General features: G+C 30.6%; 1 long non-coding RNA gene across 1 annotated transcript; it reads right to left on the reverse strand.

Annotated features, from left to right (window-relative positions):
* Nucleotides 4,328–26,988, reverse strand: LOC109342655. The gene is made up of 3 exons (XR_002107112.1): nucleotides 26,904–26,988; nucleotides 6,901–6,907; nucleotides 4,328–4,338 (listed from the first exon to the last, which is right to left on the reverse strand). It is a non-coding gene; the product is annotated as an uncharacterized LOC109342655 (long non-coding RNA).

The raw sequence follows: 27,817 nt of genomic DNA on the forward strand, positions 1-27,817 counted from the left end.
AAGATATTCTACTTCGAGCATTTGCGGATTATAATGGCTTCATCTGCGTATTGTATCAAAGAAATACCAACTTCCCCAAGTTCCATTGTGAAAGGAGTGAATAACAGCTTATAGTAGTTTGTCTCATCATACCATTAACACTTTCTGCCATGATTAGGAATAGGAAGGTGGATAGAGGATCGCCCTGACAAAAATTCCTAGTTGTAGGTGGATCATTGTTGTTGAGCTTCCATTGACGAGTATTGAAGTATTGGTAGTGGTTATGCATTCCATAATCTAATGTGTCCATTTTTGAAAGAAACCTAAACGAGGCAGCACATGGTCATGGAACGCCCATAAAACTGAATCAAAAGTCTTCTCGAAATCAATATTGTAAAGGGCACATTGTCTTCCAATTTATTTTTCATCGTGGGTATTTTCATTTAGGATGTTTCTACCTTTAAGAAATAGAGATTGATTATCACAAATTACCTTCCCGGGAAACTTCCTTAAAATGATTGCCAACAACTTTGCATGGAATTTGTACAACCTTCAAATCAATGAAATTAATCTACAATCACCCATGTTTTGTGGATTGTCCTTCTTTGGTATTAAGCAGATGAAAGAGGAGATGACATCCTTGGCTCTTATTCCGTTGGAATAGAAGTCGTAAACCATAGTAATAATGTCAATCTGGTCGTGGACTCTTGCTTCCTTCACAATCCCAAATTGCATAGTTGTGAGTTGGATGTTGCCATATTTGGAAAGTTGCCTTGATAGGATACCTTCAAGAGTTGGTCTGCTCTAGTTTTGTTTGGTGAATAATTACTCGAAATGATTCATTATCCCATTTTGAGTCATTATGCGACTTCCACCCGTTGATCCTAAGTCCTTGAATGTGATTATATCTTCTGTGTTTGTTGATAAGCCCATATAATTACTTTGAGTTGGTGTCCCCATGTTTGAACCATTTGGATCTCGATTTTTGGAATAAGAGGTTGTGTTTGTGAGCACTCAATTTTGTCTGGTTTAGATATATAACTACAAAACTCTCAAAATAACAAATAACAAAAATGGAAATAACTTTATGGATATGGAGAAACCAATTTTTTTTATCTCAATTCTTATTTGTCAATCACAAAAGCTGTGTTTATATATAGTTTTTTTAATAATATAACAACGATGTTAAAAGCTTTTAATAATATCAAAGTATCTAGATGGAACCAAGCAAAAAGCAAACACATTGAATAAACGGATAACTTCACCAACCATTATATTTGCTAGCACAAGACTCAAGGTTTTTTTTGGTTATGTCTAGTCAACACTCTTTGAAGGTCATGGATTCTATTTAAGTCATCATTTGTTTTTGTTTCCATCACTTTCACCATGATTAGAGAAAGACCTCTAACATCAGTGCTAGAGCTTCCATGACTTGGTTTAAGAGAATTAATGCAAACAATGTAATTTAGTGTGTTCTGACAAGTGCTCTCTATAAGTTTATCATTCTTTGGTTTGAAGGTTGTGCAGTAACACGATTGTATTGAAATCATGATAAACAAAGTTTGAAGGCAAGACAAGAACCAAACAAAATGTTGAAAATTTAACATTGAAATAAAAAATGTCTCTTCAGAAAGTCAAAATCCTAAGTTGGAAACAGACAGAACAATGATGATGCGAATATCCATCAATAAATACTCAATGAGCCCACCACACATGCTATCAAAATTCAATCTTTAACCCAAAGTACTAAACTACTTAGGAAGATTCAACATTCCCTATAAACCCAAATACCAAAAATTCTAGGATCTCAAACTCTACACTCTCCAGGTAGAATTGAGACATGGCACAACTTAAAAGTACTATTGATAGGGAAATGGACAATGGTTTTGATTCAATTGATCATGTAGTATCAAATGATGACCACAACAAAATCAGCCATAATGGTAGCACTAGCATGAACGAGTTGAGGTTGAAAGAAGAAGATATTTCTATAGAGAGGGTGTTCCAGCACCCACTTGTTCCATCATGGAAGAATCAACTAACTGTGGGAACCTTGCAATTGATAACAGTTGCAAAATATTAGTGATGGTTGTTATGGAGATTAAAAGCCTACAATGATTGATCCATCATCCTTAATTTAGATGTTACAATTAGAGCAATAATTAGCCACCAAAAGCAATCAGGAATCACTAGAAAGGCAAGCATCTAAACATCAGAGCACTTATGGGATTAATCTAATGAGAAACAACCGTTGATTATAAAAAGGGATATCAACATATGCAAATCAGATTTGGTATTGTTTCAGTTACTAATTGGCAGCTTCAATGCATTGAATTAGAAAATCAACAAGTCATGGCATGTTACATATTGTTGGTAAGTCAGAAAGTTTTCACAAACTAGCTAATGACCTACAACCATCTATAAAATGCACATCACAATTTGTGCATAAGGGTACACACATACAAGAAGCAAGGGGAATTACATATCACACAACATAGCATATATACGCATACACAACCATAAGAAAAATCAGAGAAGAGATATTGCAATAAGGCATCTAGAAACAGGAAAGCAGAAATAGAGATTGTAACAACAAAAATAGAGTATCATACATCATAGCGAAAAACAACACTCAGAAGGAATAAAAGGGAAGAGGCATAACTCAGGTATGTCACTCATCTTTTTGAATTCTATACCGACCTAGTACCAATAGATAAATATACCGAATCCAGAATACATTCCGGCTTAATCCATGTGGCCTATATCCTCCTTTAATTTGCATAGGCTTTTATTTTTATTTTTTATTTAACCTTTTTTATTTATTTATTTAATCATTATCTTTCTATTTATTTACTTATATTCCTATATTATATATTTACTATTGCTTAAGATATTTGTTTTAATAATTGAAATAAGGTAGATATACTTCAAATTTTAAATAATAATGGTATATTTTTACCCTGCCAATTTTACTAACATCTATTTTAACAAAATCTAATAAAAAATGTTCCTTACATAACCAAACATAATGACTACCAATGATGTTATTAAATAAGTTAAATATGAAATTTTTATAGTGAGGTTATGGTTCGAATCGTCTCTAACTCCCCTGGAAATGAGGAGAAGGTCTACGACCAACATCGTTTCAAAACTATTAGTCTCATTGAATCAAAACAATTATAATTAATCAGTTCAATAAATCGATATTTCTAAATCTATCGGTATTTTCCAAATCACTAACAATTAACCGAAGTAGCTAAACAATTTTCGAACTAGAACTACGTAGTCTTGATTTCCATATTGCACCCGGGGATACGTAGGAGTAAGATAACCTCTTGTCAGATGCAAATATAAAAATAAAAGTATTTTGTTTACTAATTGAATTTTGAGTGAATAATTTTTAAGGGTATAAAAATCTTGGTGATTAGCAAGGGTACCATTTTAATACGGACGGACGGGGTGCTAATACCTTCCCCGATCCGTAATCGACTCCCGAGTTCAGAATCTCTATTCAAATACCATTTTCATCCAAATTGGGAATAAACTAAGATTTTTGTACGTTTTAACCACACAAAATGCAATGACGACTCCAAATAAATTGGAAAGGTAAAAAATCAAGTTCGCCTCTTCCTAAGTCAAAGAGTCAGTCTTCCAACTGAAAATTGGGTCACGACAGTGTTTCATCAACATGGCATGCCACAAATATGTTTACCATTCTAACCTTTTTTAGCTTATCCTTGTCAAATCTATTATCAATGGTCATGAAACGGTCTTTATTCCAAGTCTTCAAAATATCCTTCAAAGTTAGTTTGGGAGTTGGATTTGCAAGGAGAAGAAAAAGAAATGGAAAGTTTGGGAGTCATGAAATACACTTGTGAGATGACTCCCAAGTCTTCCCTTTCCCTTTATTCCCCTCCAAAATCCAACTACCAAACTAACCCTTCGTGTTTGAGTTTCTCCTTGATCACGTACATCCTCCATCTAAAATTTCTTTACTGTATTAGTTATTTTAATTTTTCAATTTTTTAAAGAGTGGGAATTAAAATCAAATTTATTTTTCTTGACTTTTTAGCTATAGGGTTTTTATTACAATTTTTTGAAGTTTGGATGCATCAAAGTATTACATACATACATGTAACCATTCAAAACATTGTTAGTAGAGGCTATGTTTTCCATTTTTAATTTAATTCAAAACTTTCTTCAATATATATTATTGTAGTCATACAATAAAGTTGAAAAAGAAGTATAAGGAATTAAATTATGGATTTTGATTACATCTGAATTTCATTATTGTTACAATTTATAAACTAAAATATGGATCTATAGAAAGAAAGACTTATGTATAATTTTTTACTTGGGCTGGGTTACCAATCTTGGGAATGCATCATCCAATTATTTTAACTCTTTAATAAATTAATATATAACTAAATTAATATATAACTAAATTGATTTATTGTTAAATTTAAAAAAGGAAAGATTGTATTTTGGACGAAAATACATTATAGAATTTGGAAGTACATTAAAAACAAATAATGAAATTAACTTAATTAATTAGAGACCAATTTCAACTTTTTCAAAAGTAATTGAAAATTGACTATTTTGACAGCATTGAATATTTTGATTATCTTGAAAATTTTGATGATTTATAATTTGACAAGTATAACCCCCGTCTACTGATCATTGTATTTGAAACCATTGTGGATATCTTCTATTGATATCTACAACAATCCTACAATGGTTGCTATTGATTCATTAGCTCCGGAGGAAAGGGGCATGTGGACATCTTCTGTTCCATAAAATATACTACTTTATGTGTCATTATTTATGATTGGTCATAAAATTATTTAATCATTAATTTTTTAACTTAAATGCATTTTTTCAACCAATTACAAGCATTGTCACTTATAGTAACACATTTTATGGTATAGCATATGTGCACCCCAGTTAATGCTCTACTACTAGAACAAAGGAGTCTTGTTTTAGATACATTAGAAACTTATTCCTACACTCTAGTTTTAAGGCAAATAATGTAGTGCATGGACATTATCATAAATATGTACAAGGAATTAAATTATTGATTTAGATTACATTTGAATCACATTAGTGTTACAATTTTTGGGTTGATTATCAACCCCATAAATGTCTCATACAAATATCTTAACTCTCACCATGTAATTTCACATTATCTCTCTTGTACTTCTTTTGTACTCTTAGTACATTTTATTAACAATATTTATATTTTTCTAATAAAAAATAAAATAAATGTTACATTGTTTTATAATTAATATTAAACAAAAAGGAAAGAGTGAAAATTTGGAGGAAAAACCTAATAGAATCTGGAAGTAAATTAAATACAAATAATGAAATTGACTTAATTAATTAGACACCAATTTCAACGTTTTCATAAGTAACTGAAAATTGATAATTTGAGAGTGACAAATATTTTGATAATCCTATAAAAATAGATGATTTATAATTTAAAAAGTATAACATCCATGTCCATTCATCATTATATTTGACACCATTGCCAATACCTCGTACTGAAATGTACAATGTCTCTGTGGTGGATGTTATCAATTAATTATCTCAAGACTTTGGTCTTATCATAAACACATACAACGATAATAAATCTAGAGGGAAGAAAATCATAAAGAGTAAGGTGGTTGGAAAAAGCCAAAAAAAAAAGCAATTCATTTGAAAATGAATCATTCTCTTATCTTCATTCAAATAGTCATTACTTGTAGAAATCTTGTAGATGAAAAACTATTTTGTTCCTATTTTCTTGTACTCTTGTACTTCTTTTGTATGTGTGGTACATTTTCTTAATAATTCTATTTTTTGTCAAAAATTAGAAGTACATTAAATATAAATAATGAAATTGACTTAATTAATTAAACACCAATTTCAACATTTTCATAAATAATTGAGAATATAACATTTTGGGAGCATTGAATATTTTGATTATTTTGTGAAATTTGATGATTCATAATTTGACAAGTATAACCTCTATGTCCACTCGTCATTATATTCGAAACCATTGTCGATATATATTATTGATATCTACAATGACCTGGCAATGATTATTATCGATTCATTAGCTTTGGAGAAAAGGAGCTCTTGTCGCTCTACTGCTAGAACAAATGAGTCTACTTTCAAACACACTCGAAGCTTATTTTTAGACTCTAGTTTTATCGAAAATAATTTAGCGTATGGATATTATCGCAAATAAGTATAAGGAATTAAATTATGAATTTCGATTATTATACAATTACCTTAACTCTCACAATGTAATTTCACATTATCTCTCTTATACTTCTTTTGTACTCTTGGTACATTTTATTAATAATATTATTATTTTTTTAATAAAAATAAAATAAATGTTACATTGATCTATGATTAATATAAAAAAAAGGAAAGATTGAAAATTTGGAGGAAAAAATCAAATAAAATTTGGATGTACTTAAATACAAATAATGAAATTGACTTAATTAATTAGACACCAATTTCAATGTTTTCATAAGTAACTGAAAATTGACAATTTGAGAGTGACGAATATTTTGATTATCCAATGAAAATAGATAATTTATAATTTAAAAAGTATAACCTCCATGTCCATTCATCATTATATTTGACACCATGAACTCTACAATGTCTCTGCCGTGATTGTTATCAATTAATTAGCTCAAGACTTTGGTTTTATCATAAACACATACAACAATAATAAATCTAGAGGGAAGAAAATCATAAAGAGTAAAGTGGTTGGCAAACGCCAAAAAAAAAAGAAATTCATTTGAAAATGAATCATTCTCTTATCTTCATTCAAAGAGTCATTACACATAGAAATCTTATAGATGAAAAAACGATTTTCTTCCTACAGGTTCGATATACAACTGGCTTAGATTCAATGCTATCCTTCCTCACATCATATCTAACAATTTTTTCATGCACATGGGCTTACCAATCAGCACAAACTGTGAGAAACATTGGAGCATTATCTCGCTGGCTACCATGTGGTCTATTTGGATCACCTGAAATAATATGATTTTAACTTCCAACAAACTTCTATAAAGGATACTGCTGAGTCTACAAAGGTGAAGAAGTGACTTTGATCAATAGAAAATCACATAAAATACCTATGATTTATTATGATTGGCTTGTAAGTCCGTTGGATTAGCTTAAAGATATTTCCTAATCTTTTTTCCTCTTTTTTCTTTTTATTTCCTTGTGTCATCTGTAATCTTATAGTACCATTTGTACTTTTTTAATAAAATTTCTCTTTGCCCATAAAAAAAGATGAAAAAACTACAAAAACTTGTCAACCACCTTAGATAGTTGTATAAATTTATCATAACCCTCCTTCTTCCAGGGATGAATCCTTAGACATTGAAATAAGAGTAAGACATGTGACATATAAGAGTACGAGGAAATAACAATGTTTTGAATGTTTAGATTTATATTCATCTACATATATACTTAAATATAACAGGAAATTAATGAAGAAAATGAAAGACATTGCAACTAGGATTGCATGGAATAATGAGCTCGCAATGACATAGAGGCTAAATAAAAAAGAACTAGAACATAGATATTGCAACCTGCACTGCTTGCAATATTGAACTCAGAATGCAAATAGAGGCAAAGAATTATGAACTACAACATGACGAGGTATGGATGATTATGTATATATTGTTTATGTCTAGAATTGTAGACTTATGCTTTTCATTTATTTAATATTAAATTTGAAATAACAAAATTTTGAATTTTTACCATAGGAAGCATCAGGTATCACACCCATCTTGCATGGCTAGCATTCAGGAAAACTTAGATACCATTGCACAATAAGAAGGGTCTATATTAGAATTAAATGGGTAGTTTTCATCTTATCGTATTCAAGTTCTTTCCTCAATTCCTCATAAGGATATGAAAACATAAGAATTCAATGACTTATCCTGATTAGTCTACTAACTTATGTTTTTACACAAATTAGTATCAAATTTACACTCTATTTATACCACTCTATTTTAATGAGTGATAATTGTTATGCACTAAATTAATTTTTGAAATAGTTATTTTCATTATTTCATAATTTAGTGAATGGACATTATCATGGATTAATTCTTAGATTAGTACAAATAGTGTAAATTTGAGAGACATACACATGGGTTAGAAGGCCACAAACACTAAGTCATTGAATTATTATACATTTCATATTCTTATGAGAATTAAAGGAAAGAACTTGAATATTACAAGATAAAAGCTATCTAATTTGCTTCTGATATGGCTAATGATCCTTCTTATTGTGAATGGTTTCCAACATGGGTGTCATACCTAATGTTATATATGGTAATAATTCAATTATTAATTTTATTCAGTTTTAATATTAGACTAATGAAAACATAAATCTATAGTTCTATGCATAAACAATATATTCAAAATCATGCATACCTCGTCATGTTGTAGTTCTTATTTCTTAGCCTCTATTTGCATTTTGAGCACATTGTTGCAAGCAGTGCTAGTCGCAATACCTCGTCCTAGTTCCATTTCTACTTTGATTGTTCAGATTTCTTTTATCTTTGAAGGTTCAATAGTTTGAATTTGAAGGGTTGATGGTTAGGGAGTATATCTGCATAAAACAACATGTTCTATCATGGTTATGGAGTACATATACAAAGAATTTCCCTTTATCTATATTTATTGAAATAAAAAATAATTCTCAATTAAGATAATATTATTCCTTTAAACAAACACAAAGGATTTCATTTTCGAGAAAGGCTTCAAAGAGGAGAATGGGAAAGTGAAGATTTCATAGTCATCTCCCAATTATATTAAAGAATTAAAAACATTTATCTTCTCTTCATTAACTTCCATAAACCAACTCTCAAACAAACTCTAAAAACTAAAAAGTGAATTATAATAAGATTTAATCACAATGAATGATATATTCCCCCTTTCATTGAGCAGTATATATTGGGCAGCCATATGCATGACTTATAATAGATTCATGGAATATCAGTAAATAAACTGTGTGTGTGAGATTTGTTTTGGAAAAGACAACTTACTTATGCAATCATAACATGATAGTTTGGTGTTTCTTTGAGTGGGTGTGATGATAAAAAAGATAATCTAGAATGATCATTTGAAGGTTGTTTGAGAAAATAGGAGACAAACGTATTTGTCTTGAAATGACAATGAATAAGTATGAGAGTGTTTATATACACATTTAGCTTATCAAATACATAACCTATTTCCTATTATAATTGTAAAAGATGCATGAATCTATTTGTTATAATTAGAACAGCCTAGATTCTTGCATTACTGAAAGTTAAAATATTAGTAGCTATCTAATTTTCCTAAATGCCTTCTAGAAATTGTTTTTTTTTTTGGAAAAGAAAAAAGTAAAACAAGTATTATTAATCTGATATGAGTCATCAAATCAACCATGGTAGGTACTTATATGATGTTATAGTGGACCAATTCATTTTTCACCAATTACACCATATATTAATGAAATTAGTTATACATATATATTATACTAAAATTAATATTGAAAAACAAATAAAGAATGTGATCAATACTTTTATTAACCATAATGTTAACACAAAATGTGTGCCTTGGTGGTTGCCCTTTTAAAAAAAATACCAACAAAGAAAGTTGTCGTGTGTTTGATCCTCCACAAAAATATCTTAGTAAAAGTTAAGTTGTTTCCTAAAAGTACTTCAATTTTAAATGAAAACCGACCTGTATGGTCAATAATCCTCCACAATAACATTTTGATAAGAGTTAAGTCACTTTCATAATAAAAAATTGTAATTTTAGATGAAAACTATCCAATATAATTAGTTTTGATAGATTTTAACCGATATTAATACATGACTGATATAATTAATATAATGTATGATAAATGTATTACTCTATGCATTTAGCTTGTCTCACACATAACCTATTTCCGATTATAATTGTAAAAGATACATGAATCTATCTATTATATTTAGAACCATCTGGATCCTTCCATTAATGAAATTTAAAATATTAGTAGCTACCTAATTTTCCTAAATGCATTCCAATTATAGCTACATAGTTGTGAAATTACATATACATATACATTTGACAAAAAATAATGTGATAAATACTTATATTTACCATGTCGATAGGGCGACTCGTTTTCTGGTAAAACCTGTCCATATAGTTTAGTTTTCATAACAATAACTAGAACTGATATTCTAAATGATATCATTCTTTATTTTCATGCGCAAATTTTTAATAGTAAAATAGATAATGTAAAAAATTTAAGTTCAAGGATAATTTTAAATATAAAATTATGAAACGTAAAATTAGTAAATCCATTAGTTCCTTTACATTGTTACCAAGTGTAAATTTAAATATTAATAAACGGCATTTTAATAAAATTATATATTTATGACTGAAATAAAAAATAAATATTGTGAAGATGAATTTGTGTACTCATGTTTCTTATTGTAATAATGGAATATCAAGTGCATCAATTTTGAAAGGCATTCTATACTATTTACTTTAGGGTAAATATTATTAAAATAAAAGATGTTAATTCAAATTTTTATTTTTATACGATAGCATCCTAAATTATTATTTTTTCAAATATTTTAAATTTATTCCTAATCAATATATACATAAACGGGTTATTTCGTAGTTTTATAATCTAGTTCAACATACACAACCAAAGAGTTATTTTTAAAGATAAATAAAAGTTTAGTTTCACGACTCACCTTTACATAGTGGTTAGAGTTTAAGAAGTGGACTGATTAGTGGAAAAAAAAAACATAGATGTGAGAACCATATAGTACTAGTCGGTTGCATATGTCTACATACTGATACAGTGTAATAATTATACAAGTCAACCAATCATGCCTATGTTTAATTTGTTTGAACCTTAATTTTGATTTTTTAGATACAAGAACATTCGATTACCCTTTTTCTTTAAGAGGGGTGACATTGACCCCTTTGTTTTTTAAGACATTTGTCATTAAGTCATTCATGTAATTGAGAATTTAGAGTTAATATGTCAATGATCAAAACCAAAACAAAATTGTCGATAAGTAGTAAAGCCACATAACTTAGGATATGTATGGCCAAGCCACATATGTACCTATTACATCCCAAATTGTAATTGAATCCTCAATCAGTATCATCAGCAATGCACCCCCATCTACGTAAACGTCAATTCCAACCTTCGTATGATTGGTAGGGGAGATGTGCATTATGACAAGTATTGACACCCTAAAAGTTCGAACATAAGAAAGTTATAACCACAACATGTTGTCTATTACCAGAATATTTCCCCCTAGTATTCACTATTAGAATAGCATTGTCAACAATTATAATAATGGTAGACCAATTTCTTCAAATCCCACCTAATAAGGTAAAAATGGGCTTTTTGCTATGGCTTGTCTCACTAGACCATTTAAACCTTCCGCAACATAAGAAAATGAATAGTGATAAGGGGTTACCTTGACTTAGACCTCAGTGAAGGTGAATCTCTTTCATAGAACTTACATTAATGGGGATTGGGGGTTAGTGATGTATTCCATTATCCAATCTTATCATTTTTTATAAAATCCCAAACAGATCATCACATGATCAATGAAATTCGAGGAAACCTAGTCAATGCCTTTAAAGTCAGTCTTCAAAAGGGCATATTGTCTTCGTATTCTCTTTGCATTATGGATAGTTTCATTTGGGATTACTACTCAATCAAAAATGTATCTTCCTTTGAGGAAAAATGATTGATTTTCTGTAATTAACTTCCCAAACACCTTCATAAGTCTTTTTGCAAGCAGCGATGCGAGGATTTTGTATAGGCATCCAATCAATGTTGTTGGGCTTCCATTGATTAGTATTGAAGTTTGGGTAGTGGTTATGCATTCCATAATCTAATATCTCCATTTTTTAAAGAAACCTAGACGTGCATCACATGGTCTTGGAACACCCACAAAACTAGGTTAAAAGCCTTCTCGAAATCAATCTTGTAAAAGGGCACATTGTCTTCTAATTTATTTTGCATCGTGGGTAGTTTCATTAAGGATGTTTCTACATTTAAGAAATGTAGATTGATTATCACTAATTACCATCCCGAGAACCTTCCTTAAAATTTTTGCAACAACTTTGCAAGGAATTTGTTTACCCATCAGATCAACGAAATTGGTCTACAATCCCCAATGTTTTGTGGATTTTCCTTCTTTGGTATTAAGCTGGTGAAAGAGTAGATGTCATCTTTGAATAATTTTCCATTTAGTAGAAGTCGTGAACCATAGTAATAATAATGTCATGTTTTATTGACTTCCAGAAAGTCTAGACAAATTTGAAGTTGAATCCATCCTGTCGTGGACTCTTGCGTCCTTGACAATCTCAAATTGTATAGTTGTAAGTAGGATGTTGCCATATTTGGAAAGTTGCCTTGATAGGATACCTTCGAGAGTTGGTCTACCCTAGTTTTATTTGGTGAGTAATTACTCGAAATGATTCATTATACCATTTTCACTCATTATGTGTTTTCCACCCATTGATCCTAAGTCCTTGAATGTGATTATGTTTTCTACTTTATGTTGGTATCCCCATGTTTGAGCCATTTGGATCTGGATTTCTGGAATAAGAGGTTGTGTTTCATCAACTTGGCACGCCACAAATATGCTGGCCATTCTAACCTTTTTTAGCTCATCCTTGTCGAATCTATCATCAATGGTCGTGAAATGATCTTTATTCCAACTCTTCAAAAGGTCCTTTAGTGTTTGAGTTTCTCCTTGATCACGTACATGCTCCATCTAGATTTTAAATATAACATATATGTGGTATACTTGGTTTCTAGTATATGTTAAAGATAAAATAGCATATTTAGATGATATGAAATAAATCTATCGTTTATCATCCCTTAAAAAAGCTAAAATATTATGTTAATGATTATTTATTGTAATCCCTTAAAAAGCAATACAAACAAGATTAATATGTTAGTAGCATTTAGGGAGAACAATATGTTTAAAATTTCTTTATTGTATTAGTTATTTTAATTTTTCAATTTTTTTAAAGAGTTTGAATTAAAATCAAATTTAGTTTTCTTGACTTTTTAGCTATAAGGTTTTGAATACAATTTTTTGAAGTTTGAATGTATCAAAGTATTCCATACATACATATTAATGTAACCATTCAAAACATTGTTAGTGGAGGCTATGTATTCTATTTTTAATTTAATTCAAAATGTTCTTCAATATATATTAATGTAGTCATTCAATAAAATTGAACAAAAAGTATAAGGAATTAAATTATGGATTTTGATTACAACTGAATCTCATTATTGTTACAATTTATAAACTAAAATATTGATCAACACAAAGAAAGACTTTTTCACAATTTTTTACTTGGGCTGGATTACCAATCTTGGGAATGTATCATCCAATTATTATAACTTCCACCTTGTAATTTCAAATTGTCTGTCTTGTACTCTTGTACTTCTTTTGTATGTGTGGTACATTTTCTTAATAATTCTATTTTTTGATGTCAAAAATTAATATATCTATTAAATTGACTTGTTTTTAATATTTAAAAAAAGGAAAGATTGCATTTTGGAGGAAAATACCTGACAGAAATTAGAAGTACATTAAATATAAATAATGAAATTGACTTAATTAATTAAACACCAATTTCAACATTTTCATAAATAATTGAAATTTGAACATTTTGAGAGCATTGAATATTTTGATTATTTTGTGAAATTTGATGATTTATAATTTGACAAGTATAACCTCTATGTCCACTCGTCATTATATTTGAAACCATTGTCGATATATATTATTGATATCTACAATGACCTAGCAATGGTTGTTATCGATTCATTAGCTTTGGAGAAAAGGAGCTCTTGTTGCTCTACTGCTAGAACAAATGAGTCTACTTTCAAACACACTCGAAGCTTATCTTTAGACTCTAGTTTTATCGCAAATAATTTAGCGTATGGACATTATCGCAAATAAGTATAAGGAATTGAATTATTGATTTCGATTACATTTGAATCACATTATTGTTACAATTTATGGGAAAGATTATCAGTATCATAAATGTATTATACAATTACCTTAACTCTCACAATGTAATTTCACATTATCTCTCTTATACTTCTTTTGTACTCTTGGTACATTTTATTAATAATATTATATTTTTTTAATAAAAATAAAATAAATGTTACATTGATTTACGATTAATATTAAAAAAGGAAAGATTGAAAATTTGGAGGAAAAAATCAAATAAAATTTGGATGTACTTAAATACAAATAATGAAATTGACTTAATTAATTAGACACCAATTTCAATGTTTTCATAAGTAACTAAAAATTGACAATTTGAGAGTGACGAATATTTTGATTATCCAATGAAAATAGATAATTTATAATTTAAAAAGTATAACCTCCATGTCCATTCATCATTATATTTGACACCATTACCAATAGCTCCTACTGAACTCTACAATGTCTCTGCCGTGATTGTTATCAATTAGTTATCTCCAGACTTTGGTTTTATCATAAACACATACAACAATAATAAATCTAGAGGGAAGAAAATCATAAAGAGTAAAGTGGTTGGCAAATGCCAAAAGAAAAATTCATTTGAAAATGAATCATTCTCTTATCTTCATTCAAAGAGTCATTACCCGTAGAAATCATGTAGATGAAAAAACTATTTTCTTCCTACATGTTCACTTATTCAGTGTGGCAATTGATTTACAACTGGCTTAGATTCAATGATATCCTTCCTCACATCAAATCTAACAATTTTTTCATGCACATAGGCTTACCAATCAGCACAAACTGTCAGAAACATTGGAGCATTATCTCACTGGCTAACATGTGGTCTATTTGGATCACCATAAATAATATGATTTTAACTTCCAATAGACTTCTATAATGGATACTGTTGAGTCTACAAAGGTGAAGAAGTGACTTTGATCAATAGAAAATCACATAAAATACCTATGATTTATTATGATTGGCTTGTAAGTCCGTTGGATAAGCTTAAAGATATTTCCTAATCTTTTTTCCTCTTTTTTCTTTTTATTTCCTTGTGTCATCTGTAATCTTATAGTACCATTTGTACTTTTTTAATAAAATTTCTCTTTGCCCATAAAAAAAGATGAAAAAACTACAAAAACTTGTCAACCACCTTAGATAGTTGTATAAATTTATCATAACCCTCCTTCTTCCGGGATGAATCCTTAGACATTGAAATAAGAGTAAGACAAGTGACATATAAGAGTACGAGGAAATAACAATGTTTTGAATGTTTAGATTTATATTCATCTACATATATACTTAAATATAATAGGAAATTAATGAAGAAAATGAAAGACATTGCAACTAGGATTGCATGGAATAATGAGCTCGCAATGACATAGAGGCTAAATAAAAAATAACTAGAACATAGATATTGCAACCAGCACTGCTTGCAATATTGAACTCAGAATGCAAATAGAGGCAAAGAATTATGAACTACAACATGACGAGGTATGGATGATTATGTATATATTGTTTATGTCTAGAATTGTAGACTTATGCTTTTCATTTATTTAATATTAAATTTGAAATAACAAAAGTTTGAATTTTTACCATAGGAAGCATCAAGTATCACACCCATCTTGCATGGCTAGCATTCAGGAAAATTAGATACCATTTCACAATAAGAAGGGTCTATATTAGAATTAAATGGGTAGTTTTCATCTTATTATATTCAAGTTCTTTCCTCAATTCCTCATAAGGATATGAAAACATAAGAATTCAATGACTTATCCTGATTGGTCTACTAACTTATGTGTTCTCACGAATTAGTATCAAATTTACACTCTATTTATACCACTCTAAATTTATGAGTGATAATTGTTATGCACTAAATTAATTTTTGAAATAGATATTTTCATTATTTCATAATTTAGTGCATGGACATTATCGTGGATACATTCTTAGATTAGTACAAATAGAGTGTAAATTCGAGAGACATGCACATGGGTTAGAAGGCCACAAACGCTAAGTCATTGAATTATTATACATTTCATATTCTTATGAGAACTAAAGGAAAGAACTTGAATATTACAAGATAAAAACTATCTAATTTGATTCTTATATGGCTAATGATCCTTCTTTTTGTGAATGGTTTCCAACATGGGTGTGATACCTAATGTTATATATGGTAATAATTCAATTTTTAATTTTATTCAATTTTAATATTAGGGAGTACATATACAAAGAATTTCCCTTTATCTATATTTATTGAAATAAAAAATATTTCTCAATTAAGATAATATTCTTCGTTTAAACAAACACAAAGGATTTCATTTGCGAGAAAGGCTTCAAAGAGGAGAATGGGAAAGTGAAGATTTCATAGTCATCTCCTAATTATATTTAAGAATTAAAAACATTTATTTTCTCTTCATTAACTTCCATAAACCAACTCTCAAACAATGAATGATATATTCCCCCTTTCATTGAGCAGTATATATTGGGCAGCCATATGCATGACTTATAATAGATTCATGGAATATCAGTAAATAAACTGTGTGTGTGAGATTTGTTTTGGAAAAGATAATTTACTTATGCAATCATAACATGATAGTTTGGTGTTTCTTTGAGTGGGTGTGATGATAAAAAAGATAATCTAGAATGATCATTTGAAGGTTGTTTGAGAAAATAGGAGACAAACGTATTTGTCTTGAAATGACAATGAATAAGTATGAGAGTGTTTATATACACATTTAGCTTATCAAATACATAACCTATTTCCTATTATAATTGTAAAAGATGCATGAATCTATTTGTTATAATTAGAACAGCCTAGATTCTTGCATTACTGAAAGTTAAAATATTAGTAGCTACCTAATTGATATGATATGAGTCATCAAGTAGAACAAGTATTATTAATCTGATATGAGTCATCAAATCAACCATGGTAGGTACTTATATGATGCTATAGTGGTCTAATTGATTGTTCACTAATTACACCATATATTAATGAAATTAGTTATACATATATATTATACTAAAATTAATGTTGAAAAACAAATAAAGAATGTGATCAATACTTTTATTAACCACAATGTTAACACAAAATGTGTGTCTTGGTGGTTTCCCTTTTAAAAAAAATATATAAACAAAGAAAGTTGTTGTTTGTTTGATACTCCACAAAAATATCTTAGAAAAAGTTAAGTTGTTTTCTAAAAGTATTTCAATTTTAAATGAAAACCGACCTTTATGGTCAATCATCCTCCACAATAATATTTTGATAAGAGTTAAGTCACTTTCATAATAAAATATTGTAATTTTAGATGAAAACTATCCAATATAATTAGTTTTGGTAGATTTTAACCGATATTAAGGCATGACTAATCTACTTAATATAATGTATGATAAATTTATTATTGTATGCATTTAGCTTGTCTCACACATAACCTATTTCCTATTATAATTGTAAAAGATACATGAATCTATTTATTATATTTAGAACCATCTAGATCCTTCCATTAATGAAATTTAAAATATTAGTAGCTACCTAATTTTCCTAAATGCATTCCAATTATAGCTACATACTTGTGAAATTATATATACATATACATTTGACAAAAAATAATGTGATAAATACATATATTTACCATGTCGATAGGGCGAGTCGTTTTCTGGTAAAACTTGTCCATATAGTTTAGTTTTCATAACAATGACTAGAACTGGTATTCTAAATGATATCATTCTTTATTTTCATGCGCAAATTTTTAATAGTACAATAGATAATGTAAAAAATTTAAGTTCAAGGATAATTTTAAATATAAAATTATGAAACGTGAAATTAGTAAATCCATTAGTTCCTTTACATTGTTACCAAGTGTAAATTTAAATATTAATAAAGGGAGTTTTAATAAAAGTATATATTTATGACTAAAATAAATAAAATATATTGTGAAGATAAATATGTGAACTCATGTTTCTTATTGTAATAATGGAATATCAAGTGCATCAATTTTGAAAGGCATTCTTTACTATTTACTTTAGGGTAAATATTATTAAAATAAAATATGTTAATTCAAATTTTTATTTTTATACGATAGCATCCTAAATTATTATGTTTTTCAAATATTTTAAATTTATTCCTAATCAATATATACATAAATGGGTTATTTCATAGTTTCATAATCTAGTTCAACATACACAACCAAAGAGTTATTTTTAAAGATAAATAAAAGTTGAGTTTCATGACTGACCTTTACATAGTGGTTAGAGTTTAAGAAGTGGACTGATTAGGGGAAAAAAGAACATAGATGTGAGAACCATATAGTACTAGTCGGTTGCACATGTCTACATACTGATACGTTGCCATAATTATACAAGTCCACCAATCATGCCTGTGGTTAATTTGTTTGAACCTTAATTTTGATTTTTTTAGATACATGAACATTCAATTGCCCTTTTTCTTTAAGAGGGGGTGACATTGATCCCTTTGTTTTTTAAGACATTTGTCATTAAGTCATTCATGTACTTGAGAATTTAGAGTTAATATGTCAATTATCAAAACCAAAACAAAATTGTAGATAAGTAGTAAAGCCACATAACTCAGGATCTGCATGGCCAAGCCACATATGTACCTATAGCATCCCAAACTGTAATTGTAAATCAGTATCATCTGCAATGCATCCCCATCTACGTAAACGTCAATTTCAACCTTTGTATGATTGGCGGGGGAGATGTGTATTATGACAAGTATTGACATCCTAAAAGTTCAAACATAAGAAAGTTATAACCACAACATGTTGTCTATTACCAGAATATTTCCCCCTAGTATTCACCTATTAGAATAGCAATGTCAATAATTATAATAATGGTACACCAATTTCTTCAATTCCCACCTAATAAGGTAAAAATGGGCTTTTTGCTATGGCTTGTATCACTAGACCATTTAAACCTTCTACAACATAAGAAAATGAATAGTGAGATGGGGTCACCTTGACATAGACCTCGGTGAAAGTGAATCTCTTTCATAGAACTTACATTAAGGATGTTTCTACATTTAAGAAATGTTGATTGATTATCACTAATTACCATCTCGAGAACCTTCCGTAAAATATTTGCCAACAACTTTGCAAGGAATTTATACAGCCATCAGATCAACAAAATTGGTCTACAATCCCCCATGTTTTGTGGATTGTCCTTCTTTGGTATTAAGCTGATGAAAGAGGAGATGACATCTTTGACTATTTTTCCATTGTAGTAGAAGTCGTGAACCATAGTAATAATGATGTCATATTTGATTGACTTCCATAAAGTCTAGACGAATTTGAAGTTGAATCCATAATGTCGTGGACTCTTGCTTCCTTCACAATCTCAAATTGCATAGTTGTGAGTAGGATGTTGCCATATTTGGAAAGTTGCCTTGATAGGATACCTTCGAGAGTTGATCACTCTAGTTTTGTTTGGTGAATAATTACTCAAAATGATTCATTATACCATTTTCATTCATTATGTGTTTTCCACCCATTGATCATAAGTCCTTGAATGTTATTATGTTTTCTACTTTATGCTGGTATCCCCATGTTTGAGCCATTTGGATCTGGATTTTTGGAATAAGAGGTTGTGTTGCATCGACTTGGCACGCCACAAATATTCCGACCATTCTAACCTTTTTTAGCTCATCCTTGTCGAATCTATCATCAATGGTCGTGAAATGATCTTTATTCCAACTCTTCAAAAGGTTATTTAGTGTTTGAGTTTCTCCTTGATCACGTACATGCGCCATCTAGATTTTCTGTCGAATCTTTTATCAATGGTAATAAATGTTCACATTAAAGCAGATTTTGTGTGAGTTTGGCCAAGTGGCTGAGCAACCTACTCAATTTGTCAACCGAAGGTTTGAAGCACCAGTCAAAGTCAAATCCATCTATCCAAATAATATAATTGTATATATAGATAACAAGATATCAATAGCTACTTTCATAAACTGAGTCTAACCTGTTTTTTGGGGACAAGATTTTTCTTATAAAAGCAATATGATGTTAATCTTGCATGAGAACAACACCTACACATGTGCTGGAAGCATCTGTATATACTAAAAATGGCTTATGCAAATTAGGAATGGCCAAAATTGGAGTAATACTCAAGGCCTGCTTGAGCTATTGAAGGGCTTGAGAAGGTGCATGGTTCCAAAGGAAACAATCCCTTTTTAGTAGATCCATGAAAGGGGAAGAAATCATGATATGCTACCTTAACAAATCTTCTATAGAATACCTAGTAAGACCCAAGAATCCTCTAAGTTGTTTGATTGTTTGAGGGGCTGGTTATTCTTGTACTGCTTCGATCTTTGAGGAATCCAAAGTTACACATGAAGCAATGATGAACTGCCCCAAATATTCAATCCTATTAGTAAAAAAAGACATTTACTCCTCTTAAAATATAAAGAACTGACAATTAAGATAGCAAAAACCTCCCTAAGATTTTGAATATGGGTAAACAAAGAACTACCGTAGATTAGAATGTCATCAAAAAATATAAGAACATGCTTTCTCAATAAAGTAGCAGAAATAGTGTTTTTAGTTTCCTGAAAAGTTGTTGGGACATTGGACAGTCCAAAAGACATCACCATATATTCATACTGACCTGAATGAGTTTGAAAAGTTATCTTGTGCACATCTTCAACGTTGATATGATGATACCTAGCCCTTATAACCAATTTTAAATAATAAATAGAAAGACTTAATCAAGAGATATATTATGAAAATATCAATTCCAAGACGAGTATTCATGCTAGCATGTCTAATTGTTCCTGTCAAATTCTTATGCCCTGTAATAAAAAGGATAAAAAGTGAGTTAAATTCAAAAAAACACTTCTGAAAGTTGATAACTTCGTGACAAAAAAAACTGAATTCAATGTTCAAAACAAAAATAGTAATTTGAAAGTTACCATAAACTAGTTCACTAATTCACATAAATAAAATACAACATAAAATAAATACTACTTACAAAGTTGTCACAAAGAAACTACTTGAAGAACTTCTAAGTAAAAAAATGCAAGTGACGCATTAATTATATTTTTTCATCAACAAAAGGAAATTCTATTAAGAATAAAATAAGTTACAAAAGTGTCAAGGAAGAGAACTAAACAACAAAGTGAACAAGAACAATTATAACACGATATTGAGGGATTAGTTATCCTTTCAGAGTAATAAATTGAATCTTCCTCTACTGTCCATTGATTCAAAGCTAAAATTTAACCTTTGTAGATTAAAAAATCTACTAAAGAGAAGGCTAAACCGAGTTAAAAAATAGATAATTTCTAGATAACTATATTGCCCAAATTGTAGCTAATTAGATGATGCTCCAAAGTTTCCAAAATTTCCTATCTTTCACCATGCGCATGTGACTAGTGAAATGATCTATGAATGCTAGGAGAAAGACAATGTTGATGTCCAATCAATTACAGATATGTTGGCAGATTGATTAGGGGAGGTTGCATGAAGAAAATAGATGTTGAGTGAATTCAGGATGTTTATTGCAAAAGGTGCATAAATGACCTCCATGCAAAATTGTTAACAATTCATCCTCATGCATTTTCTTACTTAAATGATCTTTCTTCTGCATTTCATGGGTAACATTTTTTATTCCTTCTTGAACTTTCTGCATGATTAGTTTTTTCATTGTTACAGGTAACCTTGGTTAGCTACAATATCTGTGCATAGCTTCTTTCTTCGAAAGTATTTTTTTCCTTCCTTCTTCAACTTTATTCATGTTGTTTCTTCACTATTTGGCTCACATAAGTTTTCTTCTTCGACCCTATGGGGTTTAATGAGAATGTTACAAACTCATTGTTTTTCTATATAACTAAGGGTATCTTTTCACCTCATGAATAAGAAACTCATCATTTTCAGAATGTATGGCTACCCATCCAACAAGTGGAATCAAATATTTGACTTTTACCGTAGTCAGATACTTGGGGATCCAATGATAGCTAACAGTTCCTTATGGTTGAAAGAAGCCTCTATAGAAGGTGACTTCCTAATTGTTGATTGTATCCTTCAACTTGAGTTTTATAGGACAATATTGGAAATAACCATCATAGAAGGTGCTTTCCACACATGTGTTTGCCGTGACTTCAAGTGACTTTGCTTTGTTCTTGATGCTCAATTAAATATTTCATAACAAATATAAAGGTTATAAAAAAATTGTTCAAATAATATAATTGTATATCTAGATAACAACATGTGTGTTGATGCGGAAGGCTAATGGAGAAAATATAATAGAGAAACTGACACCGAGAATTTAATGTGGTTCGGTAATTTGCCTACATCCACGGCTTAAGAGCAACAAGGATTATTCCACTATGATAAAAGAGAAATACAAGTGTTTCACTCAGTTCCCAAAATCCAAGTATACCCAATTACACTCTCGCTTAAGTATTTCTCAAACACTCAAATATTCCTCACGATATTGGAACAAGAGAACAAGAAGAGAGAATATGCAATAAGCTAAGTATTTAGTGTATCTTACAATGGCTTGGAGAACTCCTATTTATAGCCAAATTTCTTGAAGATTATGTGTCCAAAATTCTCTCTTTCTTTAAGATAATTTTTAACCACTTCTTTTTGCTTGGCTACAAAAAGGTCTCATCATTTTATTTTTCTTTTAGCCAATATTTAATAAATCCCGACCTTGGATAAAAGACTATCATAGTTATTCTTCTACTATTGTTCTTGATGCCACTAGAGATTCAGAACATCAATCAAGTCCAGACAATGTCTGAACTTGGTAGTTGGAACTGGCTTCGTCATCATGTCCGCCGAATTATCTGCAGTGGGTATTTTCTCCACTCTAACAACTCCTTTCTCTGCGATATCTCTAATAAAGTGCATCTGAACATCAATATTCGTAGTTCTTTCATGATATATTGGATTCTTTGTCAGATGTATAATACTTTGACTATCATAGTAGATGGTTGTTTCTTCGAGTTATATACAAAACTCATCAATTAGACATTTCTCTCAAATGGCTTCCTTTACAACTTTTGTTATTGTAATGTACTCCGCTTTAGTTGTAGACAAAGCAACAATTGATTGTAGTGACGCTTTCCAACTAATATTACAACCACACAGTGTAAAGATATATCTGGTGAATGATCTTCGCTTATCTAGATCTCCAACATAATCTCAGTCAACATATCTAGTGATCTTATCTCCAACATCTTTGACTTTACCATACAATAGCCATGTATATGTGATACCTTTTAGGAAGCGCATAATCCACTTCACAGCTTTCCATTAAAATTTGCTAGGACTTGCCCTATATCTGCTTACCGTACTTACTGCATGAGCAATATTTGGTCTAGTGCACACCATGGCATATATGAGACTGCCAACCGCACTAGCATAAGGTACACTTGAAGTGTAGCCAACAAACATCATTGCTTCACTCTTGTTGTCCAATTTCTTCCTCATTTGATCTGGTACATGTGCATAACATAAGGATCCAAACACTCTAAAGTGTTTAATAGAGGGCTTCCTTCCACTTCATACCTCCTCAGGGACTTGCTGATCCAACCTTTGAGTTGGACTCCTGTTTAGGACATAGACAACAGTTGTAGCAGCCTCTCCCCAAAAATTATGAGTCAGTTTCTTACCTTTGATCATGCTCCTCACCATGTTTAGTATTATCCTATTTCTTCTCTCAGAAATTTCATTATGTTGAGGAGTGTAAGGTGTTGTAATATCATGTACAATCCCCTGACTTTTGCAGTAGCTGTCCATTTCAGTTGAGCAAAACTCTTCACCTTCATTTGTTCTTAGGACTTTGATATGCTTACCTGATTGTTTTTCTGCTAGATTCTTGAAGACTTGGAACATTGTGAATACTTCATTTTTGTGTTTGATCAAGTATATCCAAATCTTCCTACTATATTCATCAATAAAAGACACAAAGTATCTATTTCCTCCCAGAGAGCATGTTTCTAATGGTCCACATACGTTTGAGTAGACCATATGAAGCAAGTCCTTTGATCTGTGATGTGTGTAATTAGTGAAGGGTGTCCTTGGTTGCTTGCTTATCAAGCAATTTTCACATAGCTGCTTAGGGATCTTAATTGATTTTAGGTAATCCTAAGACTAGTTCTTTAGCATGTAAGAGACTGAGATCTCTAAAGTTTAAGTGACCAAACCTTAAATGCCAAAGCCAAGAACAGTTGTGACTCATTTCAGTTGTCATACATTGAGATTCTAGTGCTGACACATTGATTTGAAATGTTCTGATATCTCCAAGTGGTGCCTTCAATATTTTTCTGTTTTGTGCATCAAATACTTCAATGTGACCATTATTCATCTGCATTGTAAGGCCTTTTTCCAACAATTGCCCCATACTTATCAAGTTTCTCCTCATGCCTAGAACATATAATACTTCAGTGATCTTGGCAAATCTATCATTTCTACCTTTGATCATAACATCACCAACACCTTCAGCTTTGATTATTTTGTCATCTGCAAATCGAATTTTGCTCTTCTTTGTTGCATCAAGATTGATTAGCCATTCTTTATGACCAGTCATATGGTTTGAACAACCTGAATCCAGGTATCATATCCCTTCATTACTGGTCTCAACATTGGTTGTCATCATCAACAGAAGAGTGTCATCTTCAGATTCACTGCTTTCATTTACCAAGTTAGCTTCATTATGCTGTCTTTCTCTAAAATTCCCTTGGTCTAGTGCATGGCATTCTGTTGAGAAATGACCAATTTTATTACAGTTAAAGCATTTAATTCTTTTTCTGTATGTTCTCTTCTTGGTTCTTCTCCAACTTGAGCCTCCCCTTCTTGTTGATGAGTCTTATTGAATGTGGTTACTCCTTATATGTTCATAAGAGTTTGCAGGTGCACGATTGCAATTAGCAGATCCCCTTTCAGTATCTTTGTTCCTACTTCGATTTCTTGAACCACCTCTCCAATGGAAACCTCCTCTCCTTGTTGTTTGAGCCTGCAAGGCTTGATCTATGGGCTTCTCATTAGATCTTTCCAAGATCCTTTGTTCATGAGCCTCCAAAGAGCCTTGAAGTTGATCAATCTTCAAATCTTCCATTTTCTTTGACTCTTCTATAGCAACAACAATGTGGTCAAACCGAGGTGTCAAGGTTCTAAGAATTTTCTCGACAATGGTTTGATCAGTCATTGTTTCCCCAAGTGCCTTCATTGCATTCGTTAAGCTCACCACACGATTAAAGAAATCTTCAATATTCTCTGAAATCTCCATATGCATCAACTCATTTTGGCACCTCATAGTCTGCAATTTAACTTTCTTTAATTGCTCAACTCCTTCATTGCAGCGTTCCAAGATCTTCCAAGCTTCATGAGAATTTGAAGCTCCTGCAATCTTCTCAAAATAGGCATTATCCACGCCTTGTTGAATCAGAAATAATGCTTTACAATCCATCTTCTTGTTCACTTTGAACTCTGCCTTTGCTTCATCAGTGGATTCATTGTCTATTGTTGCAAAACCACTTTCTACTATCTCCATGACATCTTGATATCCAAAGATAACTCTCATCTGGGTGTTCCAGCGATTCCAGTTCTTGTCATCGAGTATAGGAAGGTGCGCAGGGAACGTATTGGAGTTTTGACCCAAGTTCATCATTTTTCTGCAGATCTAGCTTTGCTCTTGATACCAATTTGTTAGAGTGAAAGTGCAGAAAAGAAGAAAGAAAGGGAAGAGAAGAAATGTATGCTATGAATTCTGTATTGGAGATTGGTTATATATTTCACAAAAATTGCATTACAATAAGCAAGAGTGTCATTCTATTTATAGACTATAACAACTAACTACTTTCTATGTATAGTCTAACCAACTACGTTTTGAATTACATTCTATCAAATTTGATATCATCCACAACCTTCTCCAAACATGCTTCCTTATTATTAAACACCACAACATTCTTGAATAATCTTCTTTCAATTTAACCTCCCTTGGCCTGGTAGGAAGTGTTGTAGAAAACGTTCCTTAGCACTTGAGGGTAAGACCATAGTAAAACCCAACCATTAATAGAGAAATTGTCAAGTTCAATAAGAGAAATGGTAAGAAAAAAATAAATGATCCATCATTTCTGGTTCATTATTACACCAAACATACAAAAGAGTTGTAATTACCACTAAGATTAAACCCATTTAGACTAAGTTTAATATGGAAGAAATTATATCCAAAAGAATTCTCCAAACATATGACTCAACCTTCAAAGGACCCAATAATTTTCAAACCATATCCCATCTCTTACCTTCCTTAGTTCTCATTTCACCCTTTTGCCATAGAACACTAAGTAAGTTGATTTGACAGTGTAAGCTTTTAACACATTATATCCATATCCAATGATCTATTACCTCTTCCTTAAGAACAATAAAACTACTAAATTCAAAAGATCCTATATGTTTTTCCCATTTGAAAGGATCTCTTCCTCCAAGAGGGATATTCCAATTATATACTCCATTATCCCATAATTCCATATGACTAATTAGAGCCTCTTTATCCGCACTCAATTGAAGGAAATGTGTGATGATACTGATAAAATAGTGTGACAATTTTACCCTTTAAATATATTATAATGACATTACTACTCTTAAATGCAAAAGAGAAATAAAAAACTTACAACTCTGTCTAATATGGGAGAAGAATTTTATCTGACACATGGAAACTTGAGCCTATTGCTATATATTCTTAGGCATCACAGTTGGTAGAATAAAAATCCTCTTCATTAATAGAGAGACAAGTGATTGTTTTGCTCACATTTTTAATGGCAAAAAGGTAATTTTATGGTAAACAAAAGAGTAAAATTTTTATTACATGTTGTATCTTTTATGTTAATGTGTGTCACTTGCCTTTCCATTAATAGAGAGGATCCTTACTCCAGTTGGAAACACTGACCATTATTTCAATCAGGAAGAGTTTTTTATTCTAACGTTTTTCCCCGTCTTGTCTAGAAATTTTAAACGTAAAATTAGAATGTACAGTGAGGCCTAGGATGGTGACACGCATCATAAGAAAAATGGATGGTTTAGATTTAAAATTATAATTATTTAATATTTAAAAAAACAAAAAATAAAAACATAAAAAAATAAAGGGTCTCACTCTCCAAAACAGTAACATTCACCTATCTTCATCTTCATCTGGCCTCTAACTGCAGAGATTTGAAGATTCATAAATTCTAAGTGAAATTGAAACATTCCTCAGTTACCGAGTTTGATCTTCTCTCTAACTCAGCCTCTGCAAACAGAAGCTAAATGAAGTAGTACAATATCAAAATATCCTTCTTCTACATTACTATATTTATTGTTTCTTTCTGAATTTCTCATGCCAATAGACATTGATCTGCAATTTGTAGGCTCAATTTTTATGTAGCCTTATGTATGATTTTGTTAATTAGTATTACAATCATAAATGAAATATAAAAGAAGCAACTCTTCACTCATCTTATTTGATTTTTATATAATATTTATTTAATTTAGTTTTATTACTTAGTACGTTGCTATGGTTAAACTGAGTATTTAATTTGTTGCTATGAATATTGAATAGCGAGGGTAGTAAAAATGGAATTTGAACTGAAGTATTTTTATTTGCATGTGGTTGATGTCATGAACTAGCAATAGATGAAGGGAGTGAAAATGAAGATAGATGAAGTTGAAGATGAAAATGAAGATAGGTGAATGTTAGTGTTTCTCTTTCTTAGGGGTAGTGCATATGAAGATTAAGATGAAGATAGGTGAATGTTATTGTTTCTGGAGAGTGAGACCCTTTATTTTTTATGTTTTTATTTTTTGGGAAGGTTTCAATTT

This window comes from Lupinus angustifolius, chromosome LG03 (genome assembly GCF_001865875.1).
Source record: "Lupinus angustifolius cultivar Tanjil chromosome LG03, LupAngTanjil_v1.0, whole genome shotgun sequence".
Classification (NCBI taxonomy): Eukaryota; Viridiplantae; Streptophyta; class Magnoliopsida; order Fabales; family Fabaceae; genus Lupinus; species Lupinus angustifolius.